The following is a 12028-nucleotide window of genomic DNA, read 5'->3' as shown; positions in this document are numbered from 1 at the left end:
TGTTGGGCCCCGAAGGTTCCGCGGCAGTTGGAGGGAACGCTGGCACTTGGGGTGGGAGGGAGCTGGGGTGGAATGTTGGGCCCCGAAGGTTCCGCGGCAGTTGGAGGAAACGCTGGCACTGGGGGTGGGAGGGAGCTGGGGTGGAATGTTGGGCCCCGAAGGTTCCGCGGCCGTTGGAGGGAGCTGGGGTGGAATGTTGGGCCCCGAAGGTTCCGCGGCCGTTGGAGGGAATGCTGGCACTGGGGGTGGGAGGGAGCTGGGGTGGAATGTTGGGCCCCGAAGGTTCCGCGGCCGTTGGAGGGAACCAGGGGTAGCGCACAATTGGGAGGCGAGGTGTTTCCAGGAGGATCTCAGTCTTAAGAAGTGATTCCCAGTATGAAAAAGCATGAAAACATTTCAAGGGCCAAAAGATCAGTTCACCACCCCACTGTCTACTTAACACAAACAAACAAGATTACCCTGAGAACATACATATAATTGATTTCTCATCCTAAGGGAAACAACCCTGCAAGGTTCTGAATATTGTCCAACTGACCAGGCCAAAAGAGACAACGTTGCCTTAATACACGTGAAAGGCCCCATTTCCGATATCCTTTACCAAGCACAGAATCTCTGGCTTGAGGCTGTAAGATAACTGGTGTATGTTTACTAAACTAAGCAGCAGCAACAACACAGAGAGACAGAGAAAAGACTAAAAGGACCAGTCACAAATATTCAACAGCAGCCATACAATTTCTTTCTACAGCATCCAGCACAGGACATGTCGCAGCATTTTAAAAGCAACAGCAGCCTGTGTTTGTTTAGTTTATATTACCCCCTGCAACCCCGGGAGCCATACGAACAGATGGGTAGTAAGTTCTAAATTTGTGGTGTATAGAGAGTAACCAGAGGTCCCAGATTTTCTCAGACACCGCAAGATGTAACATGGACAAAGTCCTACCGTTTTGCACTTCAAGGATATAGGGTGTTAAAAATTCAATCCACTATAAATATATTTTATTTTGCCCTTCTCTAGTGCCTTTCATCAGAGATGCTCAAGGCCTTTTGCAAACATTTACTTAAGCCTCACATGCCATGATGAAGTAAATAAGGGCCTTAAAATTAATAAAATTTCAAAATTAATACAGAATTGGATGAGGAGCCAGTGTAGGGCACTTAAAAGGGAAGTAATTTGACTAGTTACCTGCATAAATTCAGGCTGCCTTCTGGAAAAATACGAAGTGAGAGGTATAAAGTGTTTTCAACTCCCATTAAAGTAAATGAGAGTTAGGCTGTTCAGTACTGGCCTACAGATTTTCAGTACCTGTCATGAACACCCACAAAAAAAACTCTTGTAGTCAAGATTTGTAAAACCCAACAGCATTTGTCAATGTTTGTGTGTCATTCTTGTTTAGTGACGGTCTTAGTTTGTCTCTAACTAAAGAGATCGGCATGAGATATTAGATTTGAAAAAAAAAAAAAAAAACACATTTCTACATTGTGTCTCCAGCACTAAATCACGTTCAAAACAGTAAAATGATACAGTATGTTATAGGCAATTAGTGAAATGGTACTAACTATATGAACCATTTATGCTTTGCCAGTATTTTAATAAGGGATTTCTACAAACAAGGGAAGTCCTCCTTATCCTGTGCTAAACTTAGTATCCCTGTGGTGCACATGATTTGGGGAGATAGTGAGGGTCTGGGAAACCTATTCATTTGTTTTCACTTCTAATGTTTTCTCAGAACTATAATCAAGGCAGCAGTATTTGGCAACGAAACTTGCATCAAATTACACTTTTCTGGAAATGAGTTTAGTGAGAGAATAGCACAGCATTTAATGCAGTGGTCCCCAAACTGTGGGGTGAGACCCCCTAGTGGGCTGTAACAAGGCCCAGGCCAGCCCCCACAGGCCATAGGGAGGGAGTGCCACTCAGCCATGCTCTGCCCCCAACTCTGCTCCTGGCCCCGACCGCCGTGACTGCAGCCCCACTCCAGGCTGTAGCTCCAGCTGCAGCTTTGGCCCCAACCACGTCACAGATGGAAACTAAGATTTGAGATAAACTATAACCTATGAGATGGTGAAGTCTGAGTCAGCCAGTCAAAGTGCACATAAACTTAAAAAGAACCTCTCAAATCCAGTCCAGTCAGGAAAGTCTTCTCCATTTTGGAAAAGAAGGTCTTTTTAGCACATGTTCATTTTGCTATAGGTTTAGTTTCAAACATCTGCCATTTGAGCAGACCCAGAGAGCTGGAGTGATCTCAGGGATTCGCTGAGGTCCAATCTATGCTGTAGCTCTTCACCCACTATGCCAGCATGTTTTAAGGGGTTTTTTTTAAAACCCATTTTATAGCTAAGCTTTGGTTTCAGTTCTGCATTTTGGTACCCTTTAGCTTTAACAGGAATTGTGTCCATTTAACTGAGGGAAGAATTAATGTCCATGCTATTAGGATCTCTGAGAGAGCAGCTCTGGGCAGAGATGAATGGGGGAAAACCAGTTTCCAGGCGAACTCCGAGGAATAGGACAGTTGAAGTTGGCCCAGTGTGCCAGATTCATGCCTGTGATTTTTCAGAGTTCCTCCTTTTTGCTGAATATTAGAGCCTTTCCATTCAGATTGTACTTCTCTATGTTCTCTTTATATATTTCAATATTTCCAGTACTACCATTTCCTTTAAGCACCTTCTTTATCTGTAAAAAGAAAAAAACCACATTGCTTTACCCAGTGAAAAACGAACAACTAAGTTCTTCGGAATCATGCCCACCAACAGTTAACCAAAAGTTAAGATTAACCATTAAGCACTGGTTAGGATTAAGAAATAACAGAAAAATCTAATGATTTCCTTATACTTTGTTTGACTTAGTTTCTTATTTATTCCCCTTCTCTCCTCCATGAGATGGTAACTATTACTGTTTACACACACAGTATATAAAATGTATGCCCAATAAATGGAGAAGTTTTGCCCAGGCATTAGGCCTGTAAAGCTTTATTGTATCTTGAATTACGTGTACTATACTTATCTGCCAAGATCCTCTAACAAACGGTAAATTGCAAATTTGTATACATTTTCACATTACAAGCATCAATTCAGATGAAGTATTAAAAGCTTATGACTTCCCATTTTTAATTTTTTTAAATATTAATTTAAATTTAAATAATTTTTAAATTATAAAATGTTTTGAAATTATCCAGGTCCTGGAGAGGCATCCAAAACCTTTGGATATAACTGAAATTTTGGATAATTAAATTTCAGCTCATAATCAAATCTATACAAATTTTAGATGTGGAAATTGATTTTTACTAATCATGGTTCAAATAATTGTGGTATTATAAATGCATTAAATAATTTTCTAGGCCTTCTTTCCAATATTATTTGAATTATTTCATGGTGAAAAGTCCCTTTCCTCACACAGGATCAGATCTTTGTGCCGAGCAGAAGAGATCAACCCACAGCTCTACAGTTGTAGCGCCTACACTCCGATCTCCAGGTTTTTTATGCATTTTTTACATAACTTGGACCATTTTATATTAATTATATGGACAAAAAGAAGAAAAGAGGATATTTATAAATATTGCCTAGCTTTGCATACACCTTTTTCACTGACATTCACCACAGAGTTCATGGGGAATTGTTTGGTTGAGTTTATCTGATATTATGCCATTCATGTTCTGTATTAGTTCCAGATGCCTTTTCAGGGAACTATCCAAGTTGATAGTGAGATTGGAAAACTGTTTAACATTTTTAACTGTGAATTTCTCTGTCTTCATGATCTTTTTCAGAAATTTCCTGATCACCATCAAGTTCTAGGAGCTTTTCAATCTTTGTTTTAATCGTATTCAGCTCAAAAGAGTTCTCATCATAAATGTCCAATAAGAGATTAGCATCTTTTTGGCTTCCAACATTGGTTTCACTAAGCAGATTCCTTTGCCGATTATCTTCCACACATTGCAAAATCCAACTCAGATGGCAAGGCCAGTTGTTAGCAAGAATGACCCAATTAACCAACAACACCTCAAAATTTTTCTACCTCCACCTCAGTCTGGAGTCCCATTTTGATCATTAGCATAACGTTTATCACAGTATTGACTATCCTTTTCATCTGGATATTATCTCCTGGCATGTATTCATTGCCTATTTCTTTCAGATACTGAAAAGCTTTGAGGGGATTTCTTGTTCATTGCAAGTGCCAGATCTTTCAGAGTCTTCTGCTGGGTTCTTTTCCTGGTGATTCACACTGTTATTATGCTCAAATAAATGTGTTAGTCTCTAAGGTGCCACAAGTACTCCTTTTCTTTTTACTGTTATTATGCTCTCTGATTCCCCTTTGCTCCTTGTAATTTTTTGGAGCAAATGTCACATGTTTTGTGACTTTTCTATACATTCTGTGATGATGCTTGGATCAACGGCCAAGATGGAGATGAATGGGGCATCCTTGTCTGAGAGGAGGACATTCATTGCATCCAGAACACCAACCACTTTGTCTGGGGTGCATATGTCCAAGTTAGTGACCTTTAGCACCACACAGATCTCTTTTGGCTTATAGACGGCCATAAACTGAAGGAACTTGGTAATGACCTCCACCACCATTTTAACTTTGTGCATGAAGCCCAGCTGAGAACTGAAATCTTCCCTGCTCATTTCTTTCTCCAGCTTGCCTTTTAGGGTGAAGATTAAATTTTTCAGAATAGGGAAGGCAAATCCTGTGACATATATGGTAGTAATTGTACTCCCAGTAGGTATTAAGATATTAACTATTGTGTCCCTGCTGGAGATCTCAAGACATTAGAAGGAGAATAAAATGTGCACTTCATATAGGTTTTCATAACCCATTTACGTGATCCTTTGGTCTCAACTTTGACTTCACTCCCAAACACCCTAAACGCACTCATGAGTATCCTCTCTCTCTTTTCAATTACATCACACAGTGCGGTGACCAGTCCTGCCCAAGTATGGTCACTACCAACATACTCCCAGGCACTGAAGTTTATAAAGATGTAGCCAGTATCGTCGGTGTGTGGCGTTTTTCGAACTGGTATAAAGAAAACCATGCAGAAGAGGATACAAAATAGATGAATTAATAACCTGAGGCAGCACAAGAAATGCTTAAACAGAAACAGTTGAAGGAGTCGCTAGTGCGTTGGGATCAGGATAATTGGGAAGAGATCTGCACAACCCCAATGCAGCTGCAAAGGGGCCCAGAAAAACAGTAGATCACCTCCAGTTCCCCTGTGGGACGCAAGGTAGGGGGACCGATTTTGCAAATGCTTTGAGGGGGTATCCATTCTCTGAACTAGGGAGCCTAGCTGCATTAGGATTTTGTGCACAGTAGGAGAGAAAGGATGACCCAAGGGTTAGGGGACTAGTCTAGGACTTGGGAGACCTGGCTTCAGGTCCCTGCTCTTCCACAGGCTACCTGTGTGATGAGGCAAGTCACTGCCTTAGTTTACCATCTATAAACTGGGGTAAATAGCACATCCCTACCTCACAGGAGTGTTGTGAGGTGCTCAGATATGACAATAAGGGGCATCATTTAAATACCTATAATATCGAGACAGATGGAGACTTAAAGGGTCAAGGTAAGTAGAAGCCACTGAATCCACCCTACTTGGATTGAAGTGTGAATCATTGTTCCATCACCCTTCCTGATACTTACCTTGGATTCTGTCCAAGAGCATTTTTTTGCAATATCCCCAGGGAGTATACAACCCAATTGTCACTGGAGGGGTAACGTAACACAGAGCCATAGCAGCAAATATCTTCATTTGTCTTTTTTGCCTCATTTGTCACTAAGAGGAAAGAAAAAGCAAAGTCAGACTATAGGAAAATATCTTTTATACAGTAAAATACAAAGTTTAATTCAGAGGTGTTTGGACAATAGATGCAAATACTAGTTGTCAGTCATTTAGCTCCCTAATTTGTTAATGCCCAGAGGAAGTTGGAGGCTGTAACATATAGAGTGACTGTCTCTTGTGGCCCTTCTGGGCCCAACTCACCCAGCTGCTAGTCTCCACGGGTATGTCTCTGTCCTAACTGAGGTCCAGTAAAGTGGTATTTTGGCCCAACAGCCAAAGCACCCTCCAGTCCTACTTCTTTTCTTGCATCTGAGGTTCAGAGGTAATCTGGAACAAAACCAAACCCAACTCAAAATCTGCATCAGCCTACAAACCTTCAGTAGGGCCCCAGCCTTGTATTCAGGGCTAGCCTCCCAGTCTGTGCTTCTGGTGGTTGCCTTCTCAGGAGGGCTGATCTAGCAGGCAAACTAGCTGGCTCAGGGCTGCAATCAGGCTACTTTCCCAGCAAGAGAAACAGAGCTCTGTCCTGGTTAGCCCTAAGCTGATCTAGGTCCACCATCCTCTCCTTTTATCTCCTCTCTCCATGCCTGAAATTGGCTGCAGATGTAGTGGGGCGGAGCCAACAGGATCCACCAGCTTTCTCTAATGGTTCATTGCCAGTGTGGAGCCTGTCAATCTTGTTAACTCCTTCACTCCCAATGTAACAGATGTCTAAATAATAGAGCTGGATGAAATGTTTTACTGACATTTTCCAGCTTTTGGTTCCTCCAGACACACACACACTTTTCCCTCTGCTCTTTTGCCATGCTGTCGTTTTAGCCATGGATTCTGCAATTTTTGCAATTAAAAAAATGTCCTGGGTGATCACTAGTCCTCTACTCAGCTCCTGCTTTCATATTTTAAAAAATTACATTTCTAGCCCTATTCATTGCAGAGATAATTTTCCCAATGAGACTAATGCAGCCCTCTCTTCCTAAAGGCCCCAAAGTAGAGCTTCTGTGGACCATTCCAGTCCTCTATATAAAGATTACATATAAAAAGCTGCATTAAAATAAGGTTGTGAAGTCAAGCACTCAAAAGTTAGCAAACATCAGACTGAAAGTTGTCTAGACTTAAACTTTCATTCAGGCTTCTTTTGCATATGGGTTACGATAGTGTTGCTCTCAACACCACTCATGGAAGTCACCACACAGGAATAGGAAACATAGGTCAGGTGGGCCAGATTCCATCCACTGGCTGTGTGGATAACACTCCTCAATTAGTAACATAATTAGGTGGTTTGCCTCTGTAGACCATCAACTACAGGGGCACATAGCATACACTTCAGCAGTGGCTTACATGACTATTTCCTGGAGTGAAGAGACAGGTTAGGAATCAGGAATCCTGGGCTTACAATGTGATCTAGTGGTTACAGCCTGCAGAGCCAAGCGCATAGATTTGGCGCACTCATTCAGATCAGAATTCCCTTCCTGGAAGAGGAGCAGCCTATGTGGGCTGGAGCCAAGTAGCCACAAGAGGGGAGGGGGCCTCGGGCGGAGTGTGGGCAGGGCCACATGGGGCTGTTTGGGCACGCTTAGTCTTCCCCTGCCTATTAGACGTGCTGCCGCCCATGCAAAAGCTACTCAGAATGGACGTAAGCAAACACTCAAATAACAGTGTGTTGTCTGAAGTGTAGAGGGAACATGGGCTGGTGCACTGTCCTCTCCACATTGAGGGAGGGGCAGACTGGGTAATAAACATACAGTGGTCAGGCTTCTGACCAGGGCAAGATGGTACAGTTCTGGGATCCTAGGCTGGCGAGCTCTCTGTTGTTGGTTCATGAGTGACTAGTGAAAGCATTGATGTATCTGCAGCTGGGTGTGTCCCTGTCTGTGAACGTTTGTGTGAGTGCAGGATATGGAGGGGTCTACAGCTTATCACAGCATCACAGCGTGAGAAGGAGCCCAGGTTGTTGAGCCAGAGGGCCCAGCATTACCCCAGTTCCAAACTGCACCCTGGGTAGGGGCATCCTTAGGATTTATGGGGCCCTATGCAGTATTATTAAACTGGTGTCCCTATGCCCGACGGCAGCCTGGGCTCGCAGCCCAGGGAGGAGGGGGAGGAGGGACGAGGCAGCAAAGGATAGTGAGACGCCTGGCCTGTTTCACGGTGCCGGAGAGTTACAGTTCCCCACAGAGGCCCCTGTGCCCTCTCCCTCACACGGAATTGACATGCAGAAGGTACCTAATTAAAAGCACTAAACTTGGGAATAAAAATGTCAGGTTTTTTGATATGCCCTGAAGTTTGTCAGACATTTATTTGCAAAAACTTTGTAGTAAGGGCGAGTCAGCTGTCTTGCTGAAAACAACATTAAATATTATGGACTACATGATGCAGCTCTTCTCTGTTTTACATTTTCTTAATCAGTATTTCTAAGCTGATTTTATATTTTAAATGTACTCTTAAGCCTTCATAAAGTAATCATTCCAGATTACTACATATTTAACTCACTGAAACAAAGACATTATTTTAAATTAATCAGTCACAGAGGTTTAGCGTGTTCATAACAATGTTCATTGTTTTTAGAAAAAGGGAACACTAATTTACTTTGTGTGATCTCCATAACAATAGACATGTTTATGAAATTTCACCAACTTTAATAAATATGTTTCCAAAAAATTTAGGCATAAAAAAGGATTTTATATCTTTCTAACATACTGATTTTTCTTAAAAATAGTTCATCAGATAGTCAGAAGTAAAAGGATCCCACGCACTGCTACAGGCTGGGGACCGACTGTCTAAGCAGCAGTTCTGCAGAAAAGGACCTGGGGATTACAGTGGATGAGAAGCTGGATATAGGTCAGCAGTGTGCCCTTGTTGCCAAGAAAGCCAACGGCATATTGGGCTATATTAGTAGGAGCATTGCCAGCAGCTCGAGGGAAGTGATTATTCCCCTCTATTCGGCACTGGTGAGGCCACACCTGGAGTATTGCGTCCAGTTTTGGGCCCCCCACTACAGAAGGGATGTGGACAAATTGGAGAGAGTCCAGCGGAGGGCAATGAAAATTATTAGGGGGCTGGGGCATATGACTTATGAGGAGAGGCTGAGGGAACTGGGGTTATTTAGTCTGCAGAAGAGAAGAGTGCAAGGGGATTTGATAGCAGCCTTCAACTACCTGAAGGGGGGCTCCAAAGGGGATGGAGCTCAGCCGTGGCAGATGGCAGAGCAAGGAGCAATGGTCTCAAGTTGCAGTGGGGGAGGTCTAGCTTGGCTACTAGGAAACACTGTTTCACTAGGAGGGTGGTGAAGCACTGGAATGGGTTACCTAGGGAGATGGGGGAATCTCCATCCTTAGAGGTTTTTAAGGCCCAGCTTGACAAAGCCCTGGCTGGGATGATTTAGTTGGGGATTGGTCCTGCTTTGATCAGGGGATTGGACTAGATGACCTCCTGAGGTCTCTTCCAATCCTAATAGTCTATGATTCTAAAGAAAGGGGAAACTCTTTGTCCAGCTATCTGGAAGGAAAGGGGCGTTGTCCCTTTAAGGGCTCTCTTCAACTGGGGGTGTGGGTGTGTGAAGGGAGAAAGGGATGGACAGAAAGGACAGGAAGACTTTGGAAGCAAGTTTTTTTTACTATAGTAATTAAAATTAAAATGTGTATTTTAGATAAAGGTGGTCTTTTGAAGGATTTATTTAAAAAACTATGTGTCTGAAGATCCAAGCATTTAAGGCTAAAGATGATTGTGCATCTAAAAATCTATGCAAGGATTTTTTAGCGATGTGATTTTATAATCTTCATCAACTCACTAATGAAATATTTTTAAAGCATATTTTAAACTAAGGTCCTGTAGACTAACATGTTCTGAGTAAATATTACAATCATGCACAACTGTTTTTGTCAGTAAATTCAGAAACTGACAGTAGATACCTGGGGGTTGGCAAATGCCTGTTAAATGGCTTCATTACCCCTTGAAAGGCTCTTTAACAGTTTCAGTGTTGTGCGAATAGGTCTGGCAGGCTGGAGGCCTTTTCACTTTTAACTTACTAGGTGGAGTAACAGTCACCAGGCTCCAGCAGGCAGCTGTGGGAGCCTGCAGGAAGGGTCTGAACAGGGATAGGAAAGCCGGAAGGGTAGACACTAAGACCCAGTGGTGCCCCAAATTTTCAGGTGCCCTAAGCAGCTGTGTATTCTGCATATGCCTAAGGACGGCCCTGACCCCAGGGAAGTATGTCACAGGGGTTACTTGGCAACCTACTTAAGCTTGTAGGAGGGGAGGAGCGAGGAAGGTCTACTGCATGTCAGCCAGCCTCACCATCATAGCTGCCACCCCCTCCACCAACTGCTGGGACCCCAGGATTTCCATCTTAGCATTCCCCTGATCCTAACAGATGTCCTGACCAGACCAGGCAAGGAGAAGGGACCAGTGACATCACCGCCGCCCACCCTCGGGTCAGCTGAACCCTGGACAACAATGTGACCTGTAATGTGAACATGAGGCTCTTGCTAACACCTTTCTATATTGTTTTCTGTTCTTGCCTTTCTCTTTTTTCCTTCTAACTAATCAGCGTCTGACTTAGCCAGCCAGGACAAATCTATCCTTGCACCACAGCTGTAGTTAGAAAAAGTCTCTAAATAATGCTTTCATCTGATTGCTTCTGATGGAGTTTAGGGTGCAAGCCAGACTAATGAGGGGCCATGTCACCACTTGCCCTGCAATCTGGGGTGCCTCACAATGCTCTGCTGCTGTAGCTCCCAGCCTGGGGTTCTCACAACCATCCTGCCTGCATGCAGGTCACCCCCTGAGTGTGTGTGTGTGCGCTAGACATCCGTGGGTCAGCAGCTCTGACCCAGCAGCCTGTTTACAGCCCCATTCTGGCTTCTACTAGCCATGGCTACAACCAGCAAGGTGACCCCACACACACCCCTGTCCTGAATTTTCCCCAAACCACAGGCTTTGCAGCGTCCAGCCCTCTCCTGGACTGTTCAAAGCAAATCCTCAGGTTCATTTGTCCCCCTAAAGACACAAACCCACCAGCTTCCCACACTAAGTGGAGTTTACATTCACTTTAATTCAAACACAGCACTGGTAGGTTAGATTAACAGTAAAACAAATAGCTTAACCAAAGAAGCTAGGATTTTAAGTCAATTCACATATGAGAGACAAAGTTAGAAATGGTTAAGAAATAAGAACGGCCATACTGGGTCAGACCAATGGTCCAGCTAAACCAGTATCCTGTCGTCCTACAGTGGCAATGCCAGGTGCTTCAGAGGGAACGGGTCTGCACATACATATTTTATGTGTATAAAACAAAACATAAAATATGTGTGTACTTGCAAAACCTTGGTTTGCAGGACTCCCCCGGGTGAGACCTACTGGTCAGCACCAAAGTTTAGCTGATGAAAGTCTAATCCCAGAAGTTTTTAACTCTAATTGGGAATATTGCTGGGGATTGTCTACTCCAGGGAGCTTAGTCCAGCACAACTGACTGCAGGGGTCTTAAATATATAGTCAATGTCTAGCCCTTTTCCTAGCAGAATGAGAGCTCCAGGTGTAACCTGGTCACTGGGGCTACTTGTCAATTGGGAAAGGGCCATTTCCGCCTCAGAAGGCTTGTTATGGGAGGAGGGCAATAAGCATGCTAAGGCGTGATGGGAGTTTTCCCCTCCTACGTATCTCAGGAGACCCAAAGATAGGAGGGGAATGCCCCCCATCAATCTCCCTGTGCACCCTGTTCTCATTCAGTCTGCCCTTCTTGTGTCAGTGCTGTAGGAAGGTATCTCTGCTCCTGCAGATTGTAGGAGGCCGTGAGGCTGGGGAGTGCAGGGGTGTGGGGTTGGGGAGAAAATGTTAGTTGCTGTGTGTATGTAATGCATGACTTAATACATAACGGGAAGGTGCTCGGGTATGATGGTGATGAGAGCGGGAGAAGAACCGATATGGAATAAAATAGAATAGAAGTCTCCCTGAAAGTCAAGGGGACTTAGGTTCCTAAGTGGTTAACTCACTTCTGAAAATGGGTCTTGGAGTATGTCTACACTATGGGGGCTAAAGAAGCATAGTTATGGGGCTGCAGCTATGCTGGCATAGCCCCATTGTTTAGACACAGACGACACTGATGGAAAGGTGTAGGAGCTCCACCTTCCCAAGCAACAGTAGTTAGGTTGACAGAAGCATTCCTCTGTCTACCCAGGTCTGTGTACACTGGGGGTCAGGTCAGCAAGACTGTGGTGCTCAGGGGTGTGGATTGATCATGCCCCGGACTGATGTAGCTC

Source organism: Natator depressus, chromosome 23 (assembly GCF_965152275.1).
Source record: "Natator depressus isolate rNatDep1 chromosome 23, rNatDep2.hap1, whole genome shotgun sequence".
Lineage (NCBI taxonomy): Eukaryota > Metazoa > Chordata > Testudines > Cheloniidae > Natator > Natator depressus.
Note: the sequence above shows the minus strand (reverse complement) of the source record.